This window comes from Lontra canadensis, unplaced genomic scaffold (genome assembly GCF_010015895.1).
Source record: "Lontra canadensis isolate GAN:19392208 unplaced genomic scaffold, GSC_riverotter_1.0 scaffold122, whole genome shotgun sequence".
In the NCBI taxonomy this organism is placed as follows: domain Eukaryota; kingdom Metazoa; phylum Chordata; class Mammalia; order Carnivora; family Mustelidae; genus Lontra; species Lontra canadensis.
This window is the reverse complement of record NW_022631116.1, coordinates 1930454-1942328: the sequence shown is the minus strand read 5'-3', so window position 1 is coordinate 1942328 and position 11875 is coordinate 1930454.

Sequence of the window (11875 nt, the reverse complement as noted above, 5' to 3'; positions counted from 1 at the left end):
ATTTTTTTCTCTCTTATGAACTATACAATGTTGAACATAAACTGAATGATCACTGAGTATTTTACTACATACATTACCCTGAAGAGCTTTCTCATTTATGCTCTTTTTCTGATGTCTTATTAATTTTGAATTCTGTTTAAAGCTCTTTCCCTGAGCATCAGATGTATAAGGTCTCTCTTCTTCGGGGTGTCTTGATTGTATAACAAAGTCTGACTTCAGACTAACATGTCTGCCACATTCGATACATATGGGGTTACTCTTGGCCATAGAAGTTCTTTTCGTGAAGAGAACTGTTGCTTCTTTCCCAAGTCTATCTTGAGCATCCTCTTTGATCTCTGCCTATCCCCAGGCTTCCTTCAAACTGGAAGGAACATCAGCCCCTGTGCTTTTCTCCATATTTATGCCCTGGTATGATTCTTTTCCAGAAAATACCTCCTTTGGGTTTGACTTTCTGGTCTCCAAATCTGGAGGGGAAAAGTAAAAATGTTCCCTGTACTACAAAAAGGAAATGACTCAAGTAGGAATGAGATAATAAAATTGCACACATACCATTAGTCACAAGTATAAGTCAAGTAGTCAACAGATAATTTATTGAACACCTATTATGGGCTAGGCACTGTGTTATATGCCAGGATTCAGTGATAAACAAAGCAGATGTAGTGCCTTTCTGAGATTTACAGTCTTTGGGGGAAAACAAGTATTAAATATTTTCAAGAATGATGAATGCTGTAAAATAGGAGTGAGAGCGATTTCAAATGGAAACGATCGGTACCATACACTGGAATGATAGCTGCCCCTAGCTTTTGAACCACGAGAATGTTCCCTGGCTTCTGATGCCACCACCACCAGCAGTCCCATGATCCCTGTCTGGAGTTCACTCCTGCTAGGGTCATCCTTCAATGCCTCCCTCTTCCACTCCCACTGGCACAGCTCCCCAGTAACTCTCCTTGATTATGCCTGAGGGTGCTGATGGATCAGTAAAATCATTAGCCGTATTTTCCCTTGCTACCCTGAATGTTAGCATTTGCTGGAGACTTCCTTCAGCTTTCCCTTTTTCCCTCTCTCTCTGGGCCTCCCAAAATACACACGTACATGCCCCAAGAAAAGACAAAGAGGGTCAAAGTTCAGGAGGATGCAGAAATTTTAGGAGGCTCGGGGTTTAGGCTTACTACTAGTACTAGTTTAGCTTTCTTATGGATAAACTATACATGACATTTTAATTGTTGTAAAGCTGGGACTTTGTAATTAGGGATCTTGTAAGTAGCTTTTCAGCCTGATGAAGGGTAAGACAAACAGCACATGTGTTTTGCAAGCTGGACTATCTTCAACGTAAACTCAGTATGTGGCTTTGAAAACCTTATATAATGTAGGAAAATGCAAGTTCAAAGAAAGCAACATAAGTTAACTATGGGGGAGAGATGGTAGCAGGGGACTAATCCACTACCATATTAGCCAAAAAAGAGGAACAACCTGTTAAGTCCAATGGACATTCTTCACGTCCTTACTTGACCTCTCTACTGTCTATCACTATGCACACGTCCCCTCCTTGAAATGCTCTTTTCTGTGGGTTTCTCTGTCAAGAACCTGACCTGGTTTCCTTCTACTCTGGCCACCCTTTCCTAGTATCATTTCTGGATTCCCTTTCCTTCATTTATTTTGATAAAATTTGTATAAGATACCTCCACTGCCATCACTCATTATTAAAAATTATTGCTATTTTATTATTTTGACACCATTTCCCCCACGTGTTTTTTTAAGTTCACAAGTGATATAGATATATACAGATATAGATAGACAGACAGCAGATACTTAAATCTGTACGTTCATTGGGTTTCTAAGTTGTCTTGCAACTCTTTTCATGCCCTATTTCTCTCTTTTCATATTTCATCCACTCCCATGTCCTTAATTGCCCTGCATTCTTCTTTTCTGCATACAGAAGTGTAAAGAAACATGGAGACTGACTAGTTACTTATATAATAAGAATCCTAAAAGGAAAGGAAGAATAAACAGATAAAATACTTAAAGAAACAATAACCAAGGATTATAGAGAAATGAAAGTTAAGGAACTTCAATCGAAAGTTTTCCTAGAAAGTCAAGCAGGAAAAATATGAAAAGACACCACGTATTATAATAAAATCTAACAACATAAATTTTTATTTGGAACCTTGGGAGTTCCCTAAGCGGAATTTGAAACTGGCCCCCATATATGGCAAGGAGAGACGGAAGGAAGAGGCAGACTACCTAGGTTGGTAGGCATCAATTTTAATAAGCAAGGGAACTTATATACTAGGTTCTCTTTAACAGCTGCACCTCTGCACCTGCCCACCAGAATATTTAAAGTTTCTATACAGGCTTTAACTGGGTTCAGTCCACATGGTCTCAATAATACATTACTCTCTCAAGGCTGCATCCCCAAAATGACTCCTACTGTGGGAATGCTGGGCAGAACATATATTTCCAAGGGCAGGGGAGGGGGTGAGGAGTCTCGCATTCCTTGGGTGTAGCTCACAGGTCAGTTGGCAGTCACTGTTCATGACCCCTTACACAATAAATAGCAAGAAATTCTAAAAACTCCCAGATACAAAACAGATCACATATAAAACAGAGTTCACTGCTAAATCCCCTGCGTCAAAAACAGTGCCTGGCATTTTGTGGCCCTTTAATGAGTAATAATTGAATAAATAAACCTAATCATTCATCAGTAGTACTGACTACAGAAGAAAGTGTAATGATATTTTCAAATTGTAAAAGATTGAAAGTTTGAATCTAGAATTGTATATTTTAATTAAGTATCATGCAAATGACTCAAAATAAGGCTACTCTTATGGATACAAGACCTTGGAAATTTTCTTGGAGGATGTATGCCCCAAGAAGGAAAAGAGTTCAGGAAGATGCTTTAGGATATAAAAGACAGTAAGGGCAAAAATAATTTAATAAAGGATTTGTTATCATCTTTAAGAAACAGAGGTAGTGAAACAGGGTGACGCCAACTACATGTACATAACAATTCCACTAAAATTTTAGTACCAGTGAGGATGAGGTTGGGAAGTAGAAATGCACAAATAAAGTGACGAAGTTACTTGTCTTGAGTAGAGGGAGGATATACATAGTCACAAGTTAGATAAATAGATGGGTTGTAGGGAAGAAACATAGGTGTGAGTTTTAACAAATTAAGTACAAGTACCATGTGGGTAAAAGTACATGTATACCATTCAAACCAGATCAAAAGAACTGATTTTTTGAAATTTTTTAAAAAAGATTTTACTTATTTTTGAGAGAGAGAGAGAATAAGCAGGGGGAGGGGCAGAAGGAGAGGGAGAAGTAGACTCCTCACTGAACAGGGATCCCAGGACCCTGGTATCATGACCTGAGCTGAAGGCAGACACTTAACCGACTGAGCTACCCAGTCACCCCAAGAACTGATAATTTAATGGAAACCCAGACAAGAGGAAAATGAGAAACAACAATAAAGTATGGTCAAGGGAAAACACAGAATACGACCTGTTACATAACTTATTACAAAAAATGTAAATGAGTCAAACTCATCCATCAAAGGGCAGAGAATCTCTGTTTGAATTCAAAACAAAACCAAAAACTGGGGCACTTGGGTGGCTCAGTTGGTTAAGCATCTGCCTTCAGCTCAGGTCACGATCCCAGGGACTTGGCTTTGAGCTCTGTGTTGGGCTTCCTGCTCAGCATAGAGCCTACTTCTCCCTCTCCCTTTGTCCTCTCCTCACCCACTCCACTTGTGGTCTCTTTCTCTAAAATTAATTTTTTAAAAAACCAAACTAACACAAGCCCAAAGATGCAGCAATACGTTCTTTACAAAATATACATTGGAAACTAAGCAACACAGAAAAACGGAAAACAAAGTGGTGACAAAAGGATATGCCAGGCAAATATGAACTAAAAGAATACCCACATAAAATGTTATTAATAGAATTAGATTCCAGCATCATAATGGACAAAAGAGGGATCTATATACTTGTAAAACTCATGAGGAGTATTGTATTTGCCTTCATTTCTGTTTCTTCCATGGTTCTTTCTTTTATGATGCTCTATGAGTCCTTTCTATATCTTTTTTTTAATCTTTTTTTTTTTTTTTTTGGTTGTTAGACTTTCACTTCACCATTCTTTAACGGTAGATCTGCTAAGTGACCAATTCTTTTAGTTACCATTCATCTGAGAATGTCTGGATTGTCTCTTCATTCCTGAAGGATATTTTCTTTCAATACTCAAGTCATGGTTGGCAATTTTTTCCCTTCAAACTGACAGCACTTGAAAATGGCTATTTTCATCTGGCCTTCATGGTTTTTGATGAGAAACTTCCTGTCATTCAAATTGCTGTGGCCCTGTAGGTAATGTGACATCTCTCCTCTGCCTTCTTCTCAGTGTTGGCACTGTCAACTGCCTTTTCTCCTTCAGCTTGTGATCTTCCTGGCTCTTATTATGATGGGTAATTTTGGTTTGATTCCTGGAGATTTTGCCTGTTATATTAGAAGACTCAGGATCCTATTTAAATCTTCTGTTTTAGACCACTGTTACCCTGTTTAGGCTTAGCATACAGGTCTTAGCCTACTTTGGTGGTCTGTGATTTCAGTGAGAATTTAATTTTAGAGGTTTGGTGGTACAATTTTGGTCTGGTTGGTGTATCTGGTACTGCTGGGGCTCCCACTGGTCTCTGCTGGTGCTGCTTGAGTGAGTGGAAAGAGCTTCCCCAGGCTGTGCTAAGGTGGGGAAAAGGGTTTCCAGCTCATGAGGAAGAAGAGTGCTTCCTGGGTTGGGCCCTCTATGTGGTGGCATTCACATGCCAGCAGTAGGACCCATCCAACTGGTGTCTCTAGATGTGGGTGTGGATGTGTGCTGTGGTGGGCAGCTGTGGATTCCTGGGTCTAGCTGGGGCAGAGAGCACTTCTTGGGCCAACTGGTTGTTGTGGTCAGATCCCCCAGATTGTGCCACCTAGAGTCTGTTTCTCTCTATGGGTGAGAGGGGTCTCACATTTGGGGGGACAAAGAAGCTTCTCAATCCGGACAGTTGTAGTGGTGGGATCCCCTTTGTGCAGTGCCATTTCTCTAGGTTGGGGAGGGGGGTTTCAGGTTTAAGGGACAAAGAAGCTTCCTGACTAGACGATGTGGCAGATCACTCCCACTTGCAGGTGATGCCCATCTACCTGGTGTTATGGGTGGGGGAAGAGAGTCAGGTAGGTAGGGAAGAAGAATACATTCCCGGGCTTCTTATTGTTGGTGGGGCTTCCAATATGTCCCCCTTCCAGTGATACAAGGCTCCCCTGGTATTATAGGTAGGGCCTCTATTCATTCTATGGAAGAAATGAGTCTTCCTGGGCCACCTTCCCATGCTAGGTTTGGGTTGTGATTTGTCCTGCCACCATGCTGTTCCTCTAGTCCTGAGGTCTGTCTCTCTACCCAGTCCGTATTCCTCTTTCCACCTGTCAGAGTTCTTGTTTGTTATTTCTAGCATTTATAATAAATGCAGCAGGAAGGATTAGGGAGAAATAAGTCTACATATCATCTCATCTAGACTGACTGTATACTTATAAAAGAAATGAGAGATCAAATAGATACTATGACTGACAAATCAATAATTATAGTAGGAAAGTTTTACATAACCCCTGAGAAACTGATAAAACAAGCACACAAGAGGAAGGAGAACTATAGAAGTTTTAATAACAGGGTTAAGGAGCACAAGATAAGGGGTTACTGGGTGGCTCAGTTCGTTAAGCGTCTGCCCTTCAGCTCGGGTCACGATCCCAGCATCCTGGGATTAAGCACCATGTTGGGCTCCCTGCTCAGTGGGAGCTTGATTCTCCTTCTCCCTGACACTCCTCCTGCTTATACTCTCTCTTTCTGTCAAATAAATACATAAAATATTTTTTAAAAAAGAAGCCCAAGATAATAGATTTACATGCAACTTGACATGCAACAAACAGATATGCATTATTTTCTAGTATACAGGCATTACGCAGAAAAATTGACTATAGGCTTAGATACAGAACTTGCCTCAGTGAGTTTAACTATCATACATCTATTCACTACATATATTATAGATCGTTGAAATATAATGTAAGCCGCATATGTAATTTAAAACTAGCCAGTGCACCTGGGTGACTCAGTTGGTTAAGAATCTGCCTTTGGTGGGGCACCTGGGTGGCTCAGTGGGTTAAAGCCTCTGCCTTCGGCTCAGTCATGATCCCAGAGTCCTGGGATCGAGCCCCACATCGGGCTCTCTGCTCAGCGGGGAGCCTGCTTCCTCCTCTCTCTCTCTGCCTGCCTCTCTGCCTGCCTCTCTGCCTACTTGTGATCTTTGTCTATCAAATAAATAAATAAAATCTTGAAGAAAAAAAAAAAGAATCTGCCTTTGGCTCATGTCATGATCTCAGGGTCCTGGGATCAAGTCCTGCATCAGGCTCCCTGCTCTGCAGAAAGCCTGCTTCTCTCTCTCCCTGTGCCTGCTCCTCTGCCTACTAGTGCTCTCTAGCTCTCTGTCAAATAAATAAATAAAACCATTTTAAAAATGATTTTTAAAACCCCAGGAAAATAAAAAGAGATAAAGCTGTCACATTTGTTCTAGTAACTCAGTATAACCTTGGTTCTTAACATTGATAAGGACACTATATGAAATAGGAAAATTATAAACTAATTCCACCTTTAGATATAGATGCAAAAATCCTAAATAAAATATTAGGTAACTGAATTTAACTGATACCATGATCATATAGATTTTACCATCAGAAAATCTAGCTATGAAATTTGCCACATTAATGGACTCTAAAGGATAAAAGTAAAATGATTAAATCAACAGAAACAAATATCATTTGGTAAAGTTCAATATCTATTTATGATTAGGTTAAAAACTCAAGGCTTCTTAACTTTTTTAAAAAAGATTTTATTTACTAATTTGACGGAAGAGATCACAAGTAGGCAAAGAGAGTCTCCCTGCTGAGCAGAGAGTCCCATGCAGGGCTCGATGCAGGGCTTGATGCGGGGCTCGATCCTAGGACCCTGGGATCATGACCTGAGCTGAAGGCAGAAGCTTTAGCCCACTGAGCCACCCAGGCGTCCCAAGCCTTCTTACCTTTTATAAATCTATATTCCAAAAGCCTAGAATAAATGTGAGTTTAATAGGGGTGATGAGGAGTATTCCCTTGCAGACTTGGAATAAGACAAGAACGTTATCATTGTCAATGTTCAACATAGTAGAAGAGGGAATACAGTATAGTCCAATATAGGAAGGGGAGGGAGAAAAGGGGAGGGGTTGGTTAGGGTGTTGGAAGAGACAAAATCTGAACGGCAATTTTATTTATATACATAGAAGTTAAGATCACAGACCCTAGAGCCCAACTACCAGGTTTTAAATTTAAAATCTTGGCTCTGCTGCATATTATATGACCCGAAGCACATTCCTTAACATCTCTATATCTCAGTTTTCTTTTTGTAGAATGAGGTCAATAAGTAATACCTACTTCAATCGTGGTTGGGAAAATGAAATGAGCTATCTAGGAGAGGATTAAATGAGTTGAACTCGTATGTATTTTATGCAGTTATTTGTTGGTGATATAACAGGATATGAGTATCTATAGAGAAAACCTAAAAGAATCAACAAATCATTAAAGTTGTAAAAAAGAAAGTTTAGCCAAGTTTCTAGATTCGGTTGGTTTTCTAATGTCAATAACATTCCTCTACACCAACTGTAACAGAAAGTAACACACCATTGGCGATATTTCTCAAGCTGGTAGTAGATACATGGGCATGGTTTACTATTATTTTAAGCATTATGTATTCTTTTGCGTGTGTGATCTCTATATCATAAGTTTTTTTTTAAAAAAAGATGTTTTCTCTGGATTTCTAACAACATAAAAATAATTTCTGGAAGTCAGCGACTCTGTCATTTAGATAAATCTTTGCTTTACATTAGATTTATGGGGGCGGTGAGGTAATTAATGAATATGCAGGATGAAGGGGTCATGATCCAAAGATATCCATCTGTGTAAACCTACGTGTGCATATAATATAAATATTAAAATCTGACAAAAAGTTTTAGGTTTTCCCAATCTGAAGATACAACATTATACCATGTTAAAATTGATAATCTCATATTGCTGCTCCTGCTTTCTGTTCATGCATTCCTTGCAGGGTCACCCCAGGCATTTCTGGGAGTATATAATGAGGCTCTAGAAACTGCACAGCCATAAACCAGACTTTGGGGTCCACCTTGCTCTTCTACTCCTGCTCTCGCTCTCCTGGAAAACATCCATGGGCTGCTGAAATGAAGGGACCTCATTATTGCCAGCGCCAAAGAAAACTGACTATTTTACCTCTTTGTACTCTCAAGCTGCCAGTCTTCATAGGGTTAGAAGGTTCTAGGTTCATGAAGAGGTGGGGAAGGGTGGCTTTATCTTTGCCTCTGTAAATGAGATGTAGAGGGGTTCTCCTACTGATTTCCCATAAAGTCTTTCAACAAAACAGCTTCTCTGACTGCTGGCCTTCACCAGCTAATCACTATATCCCAGGGACCATTCCATCCCACTGTGTTTTATTCAGGTTCCTCTCTCTCCAAAGCCTTTTCCTTCCCTCTGCTGTTGTAAAATAAAATTTCCTACACAAATCAATTAGCAAAGATTTATTGAAAGGCTCCTATATGCCAAGAATCATTCTAAGAACTTCATGTTGTTCCATTCATTCCCATAACAAACGCTGAGTTGGCTACGACTAGTGTCTCCATCCTACAGATGAGAAAACCAAGACACAGAAAGAGTAATTAACGGTAGAGCCCACATTCAAACGCATGCTTTCAGATTCTACAACCCTCGCTCTTAACCACTCCCAGAAGCGCCTCTCATTCCCAAAAGTAACCTCTGGGAGGCAGCTGAAGGGGATACTACATGAGCTGTAGCCCAACTAAACAAAGTAGTTTGGTATATAATTATATCTCCATCAGAAAATGATAATCTTTTCTTGATGAGGCTGAGTATTGTGAGTATATCACAGGATTTGTGAATTAAATGATACCTGGCTCTGACTTGAATGTCATTTTCTGCTGGTGTGACTTTGGACTAAGCTCCCTGAGCCTTCATTTCTTTGTGTTTAAAGGAGATGATGATTACTAGATATTTTTTTGAGTTTAAAGGAGATGATGATTACTAGATATTTTTAAAGATTTTATTCATTTATTTGACAGAGAGAGACACAGTGAGATAGGGAACACAAGCAGGGGGAGCAGGAGAGGGAGAAGCAGGCTTCCCGCCGAGCAGGGAGCCAATTGCGGGGCTTGATCCCAAGGTCCTGGGATCATGACCTGAGCCAAAGGCAGACGCTTAACGACTGACCCATCCAGGCAGCCCAATAATTACTATCTTTAACATAGGAACATGCTGGGTCACCTGCCTGGCTTGGTCAGAAAAGCACAAGACTCTTGATCTCAGGGTCATGGGTTCGAGCCCCATGTTGGGTGTAGAGATTACTTAAATAAATGAAACTTTAAAAAATAAAAATAAAATAGGAACATTCTTCTTCAAGTAAATAAGGTAATGGATATAAAGCAACCAGCAGGTGCACTGAGCACATGGAAATCAGCCACTCAGCATTAATTTCTTCGTTTCTTATCCAGGAAATAAGTAAACTATAAGCTACTATGCTTTGCTGTATTTCTTCTAGGTAGATTCTCTTTGTAAAATAGAGCTCAAGATGATAAAGATGGTCTTAAAAAAAAAGATTTGGGGGCGCCTGGGTGGCTCAGCCGTTGAGTGTCTGCCTTCAGGTTGGGTCATGATCCCAGGGTCCTGGGTTTGAGCTCCACGTTTGGGTCTCTGTTCGGCAGGAAACTCCCCCTGCTTGTGTGGTCTTTCTTGCTGTCTCTCTCTCTGTGTCAAATAAATCTTTTTTTAAAAAAAAAAAGAGGGGCGCGTGGGTGGCTCAATGGGTTAAAGCCTCTGCCTTCGGCTCAGGTCATGATCCCAGGGTCCTGGATCAAGCCCCGCATCGGGATCTCTGCTCAGCGGGGAGCCTGCTTCCCCCTCTCTCTCTGCCTACTTGTGATCTCTGTATGTCAAGTAAATAAATAAAATCTTTAAAAAAAAAAGATATTAACTATTTTGTGAGAGCGAGCACAAGCAGGGGGAAGGGGGAGAGGGAAAAACAGACTCCGCACCAAGCAGGGAGCTCAATGTGGGACTGGACCTCAAGATCCTGGAATCATGACCTGAGCCGTAGGCAGATGTTAACCACTGAGCCAACCAGGTGCCCAATGAAGATTTTCTTACTCAAGATTCTATATGCCATTCCCAAAAGAACACTTTTCTGCTGTAAATTACCAAGGAAAATTAAAACAATTCCATGTTATACTCGTTGCAATACTGATTTTTTTCTCCTGGGTTGGGTATGCACAGGTAATCTGTAGAACACAAAAATAATCGACAATGAAATACAATACTTCCCTTTGGCAGAATACTAAAGGCTGCTACCAAGGGCTCTATTATCTATATAATCTTTTTTTGTGTTGCTATATTAAAATATATTGTATTTATTTAATAATACTAGTACCATGACTACATTTGAAGTTTAGAAGTACAAATACCATTTTTAAATGGTTGATGGGGCGCCTGGGTGGCTCAGTGGGTTAAAGCCTCTGCCTTAGGCTCGGGTCGTGATCCTGGAGTCCTGGGATCGAGCTCCCCTTTCAGGCTCTCTGCTCAGTGGGGAGCCTGCTTCCCCCCCTTCTCTCTCTGCCTGCCTCTCTGCCTCCTTGTGATCTCTGTCTGTCAAATAAATAAATAAAATCTTAAAAAAAAAATAAATAAATGTTTGATAGAATACCTAATTTTTGAATTCTAAGAGTAAATACAAATATGTCTTAGCCTGTTGGGACTGCTGTAACAGAATACAATGGGTCACTTATGGACAATAGAAATTAATTTCTCATAGTTCCGGAGGCTGGACGTCCGTGATCAGGGTGCCAATGTGGTCAAGTTCTGATGACAAGCCTCTCCAGGTTGCAGACTGCGGACTTTTGCTGTGTCCTCACATGGCGGAAGGGTAAACGTTGTAAAATATCAGTCACAAGCTCAATAAAAGTACCTAGGAGTTAACCTAATAAAGAATGCCCAGGACAATACGAATACTTATTATGTGTTTATTTCAGATACGACATTGGTCAAAACAAGAGGAGCTTACATCTGGAGTGGAGAGAGGAAGGGAGTAAACAGATAACATAAATATATGTCAAGTAGAGATAAGCATCATTAAAATAATGACGGTGTGTAAGGGAGATAGTGAATGGCATTATTGGGCCCCCCTATTTTGTATACAGTGTTGAGAGAAGACACTGGTGTTAAAGATGATATTCAAACAGGGTTTGGAAAAGATGAGCGAGTGAGGGCCATGGGGATATCTGGGGATAGAGTTTGGCATGTTGATGAGACTAGAGTAGAGTGAGGATGGGGGTGGAGTGTAAAGTAGTGGTAAGGGATAATGGAGAGAGATATAAGGTTGGAGACTGAGTCAGATCACAGATTTCTGTGGGGTAAGATGATTTGACACCACAGAACACACGCGCGTGCACACACACACACACACACACAACATTGTAACCAAGTATGCACAAACACAGAACAGAAAGAAAAGTGCATTGAAACCGGACACATTATTACTACCTGTAGTAAACTCTAATGTTTTTACTTCTTTTCTGTTCTGTTTCACTCTCTAAAAATGTTGATTGTGGAGGGCCTGGGTGGCTTAGTTGGTTAAGCATCTGTCTTAGGCTCAGGTCACGATCTCAGGGTCCTGGGATGAAGCCCCACGTCTGGCTCCCAGGGAGACTGCTTCTCCCTCTTCCTTTGCCTCTCCCCCTGCTTGTGCACTT